We start from the raw sequence: 6,302 nt of genomic DNA, 5'->3' as shown, positions 1-6,302 counted from the left end.
CGCGTCCGCCCCGCGCCGCACGTCGCCGCCCCGCTCCCCGCTTGGCCGCCGCCCGCTCCCCGATGGCGCCGAAGAAGACGCCGAAGGGAAAGTCCGGTTTCTTCGGCATGAGGGCGAAGCCCTCCGAGACCTTCGGACTGGAGTTCTCCGATGCCGGGCAGCGTTGGTGGCTCGGCACGTATCCCACCGCCGATGAGGCTGCTTGTGCCTACGACATGGCGGTGTGGCGTGCCGGACGGCCGAAGACGGATCTAAACTTCCTGGAGGTCGAGTCCCATGCGGTGGCGGAGTGGCTCGTGTCGCAGGGCATCCGGATGGAGGAGATGCCGGCTAAGAAGGCGAAGAAGAGACCGGCGGTTGTTGTCGCTCCCGGCGAGAGCAACGAGGCGACGATGGCTTGGTTTGCGTGATTTGCAATTTGCTGCAAAGCCATCTCTAATGAAATGCTATTTGCTACATTTTTAAATAGGAAAATTATTATGATCAGCCAGCCATAACTCAACAGACCAATCTCTAATGAAATGCTATTTGCTACATTTTTTAAATAGAAAAATTATTCCGATCAGCCAGCCATAACTCAACAGACCAATCCGAACCCACATTTTCTAAAGTAAAAAAAAATCCCTTGATAGATCAAGATGCCAAAGTGTCGTTTGCCCGACTGCTATGTTCCTATACATGCAGAGCAAATTAATTTTCAAATCAAGGAATTAAGAAAAGGAAGAATATCATGATGTTCGTGGCACTTGCCAGGTCTGCCATGCTATCATGGCATCGTCTTTTTAGTCTCTACCCACATGCCGAGTTGAGAAATAATCTTCAGATATACCCACTGTTAACACACTCACGTACATAATGGCCCTTGGCTGATTGATTTGGCTGGCTGTTAACACAAGCACACAACACACAAAATCAGTCAATAGCCACACGTATGCATTGTTTACTTTATTCCAATTGTGATGCAATCGTGACACCTACACGCCTCGTCCGCTCGCCCGTCACGGTAATTGCCTACTCGCCGCTGGTGCAAATTGCTCGACCTCGCCACCGCCGCTCACCACTCAGTCTCCACCGGCTGCCCATTGCCTCTTGCGCCACCCGCGCGCTCGCTCGGCCCAATGCTGTTGATTGGAATGCGGGACCGAAGGTAATCCATGGACAGGTTTTAGTTCTGCTTGGCATCAATCTTTGGTACTTGTCAATCCATCTAACACAAAAAAATCGACTCTCAGACAGAAAAGTGATCTAACTCTATTGATGAGCACAACAGTACATACCATCCCATCATGATGTTGCCATCTCTCACACTTGATGATTACATCTTGTTATTTACAACATGTACACCATCGGGCGATTGCTTTATTAGAAATATATTTACACAATATGATCAGAGCAACATCAAGGAGTCGGATGCTGGTGCACAGATTCTCCTCAAATTCCACATGCAACCCTTGTAGAGAAGAACGACAGATTTTCCTTAGGTGATTTTTGACCGAGCTCCTACAGAAAAATTCAAAGAAATCATTAGGAGCATGGAGCCAGGCAAACTAATCAGAGTAAATCATGAGAGGAGAAGCCTCTCAACCTACTACAGAGAATCGAGTCAACATTAATTCGTGTAAGAATTAAACCGTAATGTAGATCAACAACCCAGCAGTTGATAAAATAACCCTGACACAACCCATTAATACAATATATGGTCACAGGAGTAGATTGAGATTGTGCAGATATCATGATCTACGAACCGTATCTACGAATATTGATTGCAAAGTCACAAACAGAACCTCCTCACATCACAAAACAAATGTTTCATCAACAGAAACTCTAGCGAATGCCAATTGGATTATAGAAGTAAGATAGAGACATCGAAAAAAAGAAAAGATAATTCAAAGAGTATATATTCTATTTTCTTACTTGACATCACAGAGAATGCAAGTCAAAGATATTGCGATACATCTTACCCTTCTATAAATTGACTGCAAGGCACAATCCCCAGCAAAATATACAGAATGAATTGCTCCTATGGTCCAAGTATTGCATAAATAGTTATATACAGACTATTCAACAGTGAGCATAAACATGGCATGTACTACCAAAATCCCTTGGATATGGAGCTTAGTCTGCATGTCTATTCGTCTTATTTCCCTAGTACAATGCCCATGCGTTGCCACGGGCCTTTTAATTTTTTTTTGATTGCATACATAAGCATAATGCACTTCCATTTTCACATGTATAGAAAAAAATTACAGTAACAATCGGAAAATGTACTTGATGCAATGTATTTTCATTATTCCACTTCACTTGCATCTCCTAGTAGAACGCCCGTGCGTTGCAACGGGCTATATTGACGACTTCTTTTTTTTACGTCAAAGCACTCTTCTTTTCTTCCATTCTTCCTTCCCCCAATTAAAAATGTTTCTCAGAGTGATATGTGAATGGATAAATTTACAACGATACTAAAATATGAAGGACTAAAACCATATTTATGGAAGAACATATTTCTACAACACATTCGACATGAAACTTATGGTGTTTGATAGATTGGATAAAACACGATGCTAACTTAGCACCAAATCTCATTGATATTTCAAAACATGGTTGTCGTACCATTGTACCTGAAAGATCTGTCTCCCCCTTCCTCGCTCCCTCTCTAGTAGCCGTCCCATGAGCCGGTCGTCATTGTTGCTGTTGATGGCGATGACAACAATGAGGAGGAACACCACAAGAGCTAGATGTTCTTGACCTCTTCCCTATGGTAACTGCCGCCTCTGCATTGGGTGTCGTTCATCAACACCACCGCTGCGCAAGCTACTACTTGTATAGAAAATAAGAAGATAGAAACTTTGTGTGTTGGGTGGGCTTGAATTTGAAATTATAGCCTTATAGGAGGAAAACTTATATGAAATATGCTACAAAAATATCATCTTGTGTTTAAAGCCATGGAAACAAGATCTTTAATAAGGCCATGAGAAGACATGTGCAAAGCAACATAGTACTAAGGTGACTATGCTTTGCCATGGATTCAAGAAAGACATGAAAGTCCAGCTATAGTAATTTTCTCCTACACATTATGTGTAATTTAGACATAGATCTATTCAAGTCCAAAAAGAATAGTGATGAACACTGATTTATCACAATTTTAATCACAACACCTGTTTAAAAGATCCAGGGAGAGAAAGAGATCCATCCGGGGAGCAAGCCTGTGTCGTTTATGATGGCCAAAGTGCAAAAGTAAAAAGGAAAACGACCAGCAACACCACCACAACCCAGTTCTCCTTCTAGCACCGCGTGCAATGAAGAGGGTCTGAGCTTGAAACAACAGCCTCGTTGGGTCTTTTTTGTTGCAGCCGAGATGTAGGGGATTGCAAGCACCCTGCCTAGAGGATTCCAGAATGAAACCTGCAATATATAAAGGCAAACAGAAAATCATTAAAGGCAATCTTAGAGGTGCAAAATCATCAAGCTATGGATGCCCTCATAGAGAGACTTCTTGTCATCAAAACCGACAAGGTACAACTTGCGTACTCACACAGCTCCCACCGTCTAATTTTACTTTTTACCAATCCAAGTTATTTTTAAGGCTTCATTGGTATGCTGCAAAATCACACACATGTATAGAAATTACCATTACAATTTGTGTGGCATTCATAGAAGTTACTCCCTCCGTCCCATAATATAAGAGTGTTTTTGACTCTAGTATAGTGTCAAAAACGCTCTTATATTTTACGACGGAGGGAGTAGAAAAAAAATGCTAATCCAGTTTAGCTTGATTGGTTACCTTGGTAAACCCACATGTCATTGAACTTAATTATACCTTTTCTAATTTGGGAAGGAATGGGGAAAACATTTGTAGTCTGCACAGTTGTTATATGTAGATGTATTGTCTACCCAACAAAGGCCTTTTTTAGGAGAAAGGCAGGAGCTTTGCCCAATTCATTAAGAGAGGAAAATAAAATTACAGAATGGCCCTGTTTATGAGGAAAACAAGGCCGAAAACCACGCGATTTAAAAGGGAAAATTGTGCAAAGCCCCGAAAAAAGAAGAGAAACAAAAAAGAAACAACAATTCCGACATCAGCCAACTCGAAACTATACCACCAACTTGCCCACACCCCAGAGATGAGTGGATGAACTCTTCCGAGATGCCTTCAAGAAGGATAACGACGCCCAAGGGCGCCGCCGTTTCCCTCCTTTTCCCGCTAGGATCGGAAATCCTGTATTTTCCATATCCATACAATCGAGTCATTAGGTTTCTGAAATAGTGTAATGGAAAAAGAAGTGCTTCGAATCATTGCTATTTGACTCGGACCTGTTCTGAAAAAGTCGAGGTATTTCGAATTGTTTGTTGACACGGACAAAGTAAGTCGCGGTCATCGACCCCCTTCGAATACTTAAGATTTCGCCCAGAGTGACCCACAACAGCTGGCAGACCTCAGGAGATGGCCGCCCACACCAACAACCCCCACGGCAACCCTTAAAACCAGCAAGCCATGGTCTAGTGAAGAGGAGGAACTCATCGATGACAACTCCAAAGAGGAGGGAGCTACAACGCCATGGTCGCTGGTATCCTTCAACGCCCATCAAACCAAGACTTTCGTCCTAAGCCCCTCGACCTAACCCAGCCCCGAGGAAGGAACTCAGCCACCGCGGATCGAGAGCAAGCCAAGACCACGCTATACAGGCAGCAGCAAACCATGACCACCAGTTCCGAGAGCCCTTCGATCGATCCGCACGACCAACATGGAGGCGAGTCAACACCAACGCACAACACAACACAACCGAGCCTCAGATACACCACGAAAGCCAAAGCTCACGCAGTAAGCACGGCCTGGACGCAGCCCAACCATGCCCATGTCACAGTATCCAACGGCCAGCCCCATGGCCGGAGCGGACAGATCGGGACCGCCATGATCTGAGCCTTCGAGCCCGCTCCCGGGCAGCTGCCCCAGCAACCGAGTCGCCCACGCCTCCTAGGCCACCCACCTCACCACATCCGCCGACGCAAGAGGCACGACACCGCGCTGGCCGTCGCCCTCCGCTTGCCGCCCGCCCCATGAGCTCCCCAACTCATGGAGGACACAACCGCGGAGAAAAGGAACCGTCCCCGCCGCCGCCCGCTCGGCGACGGTGAGGGGAGGAGGGTGGGGGTCGCCGGGCTTAGGGTCGCCCATGGGGATGGAGTGACATGGGGCTGGTCGGCATTTCACTGTCTAGCTGTTTTATCATTTCCAACAAAGGCCTTTCATTCAATATAATTGGGCTATTAAGTTCTAGTATCGATCATACTGTGAGAACAACAAAAAAGAGCATATTGTATACAACGCCACAATAATGATATCATAGACATACATAAAAGTACATGTTAGTACCTTGAGCATTTTAATCCCTTCCTCGTACGTTAGCTTCAACGTTTTCTCTAGGTACTGTATATAAATTAGAAGAAGTTGAGACAGTAAATTAAGCAAAAGCACACATATAACAACACAAAACAGTAAGGAGTAATGTCTTACCTTCAGAGGTTCAAATGGATACTGCCTATTTATTGTCTCGAGTTCCTTCTGACAATTTTCATTTGGGTGTTTGAATATTGCTACAATTAGCAATCTATGATATCACAAACCTGAAAACAAAAATCAGTACTTGGTCAGCATCGCTTCAATAGACAAACTAAAGAATTATTTCCTCCAAATCTTCCTTGCCTCAAAGTAGTGCTTCTTAATCTCCATTTCTGCATCCAACCCAATAAACTCACACAGATGCCTGTGAGTGTTTGATTTTTCTGATCTAAATACCGGACCAGCCTCAAACACGCGCCCAAAGCCACCACAGATGCTCATTTGCTTGTATGATTGTGGAGACTGCGCTAAACAAGCAGGCTGGTAATTGTACACCAGCTTGAATGGAGATGCACCAAGTTCACTTGATCCACCAATCAACTTTGGACTGTGGATCCCAAGTCCGAGAACAAAAACTCGCTGAAAGTCTGCATGTGTATCCAACAATCATGACATGTACTCCCTATGTAAAGAAATATAAGAGCGTTTAGATCACTTCTTTAGTGATCTAAACACTCTTATATTTCTTTGAGGAGGGATTATGGACCAAAAGAAGAAAATAAACATTGCATGCTACAGAAATGGATAATAAAATCTATCTGCATGAGATGCCACATGAATGTCACAAACATAAGCATAGTTTCGATGCACACTATCTCATGTTGCATGTTAAATACAGGTTTGTGCACGTTGCCTTTTGCTGGTAGATGGAGATACTAAGATGAAAAAATGGTCACACAAAAATTGC

The 6,302-nt window shown here is 44.1% G+C and overlaps 1 long non-coding RNA gene across 6 annotated transcripts; it reads right to left on the bottom strand.

The window, feature by feature from the left end:
* Window positions 1-1,350: 1,350 nt before the first annotated feature.
* Window positions 1,351-5,625, bottom strand: LOC123143105 (uncharacterized). 6 transcript variants are annotated; one of them, XR_006470686.1, is made up of 6 exons: window positions 5,510-5,625; window positions 5,369-5,422; window positions 3,530-4,213; window positions 3,153-3,399; window positions 2,616-2,768; window positions 1,351-1,500 (listed from the first exon to the last, which is right to left on the bottom strand). It is a non-coding gene; the product is annotated as an uncharacterized lncRNA (long non-coding RNA). The 6 variants fall into 6 exon arrangements; XR_006470687.1 differs by having other exon boundaries at window positions 1,402-1,500; window positions 2,608-2,768; XR_006470685.1 differs by lacking the exons at window positions 1,351-1,500; window positions 2,616-2,768 and having other exon boundaries at window positions 2,979-3,399; window positions 3,530-3,594; window positions 3,779-4,213.
* Between the last annotated feature and the right edge of the window lie 677 nt (window positions 5,626-6,302).

This window comes from Triticum aestivum, chromosome 6D (genome assembly GCF_018294505.1).
Source record: "Triticum aestivum cultivar Chinese Spring chromosome 6D, IWGSC CS RefSeq v2.1, whole genome shotgun sequence".
NCBI classification, from domain to species: Eukaryota; Viridiplantae; Streptophyta; class Magnoliopsida; order Poales; family Poaceae; genus Triticum; species Triticum aestivum.
Note: the sequence above shows the minus strand (reverse complement) of the source record. Positions and strands in the feature narration are given on the sequence as shown.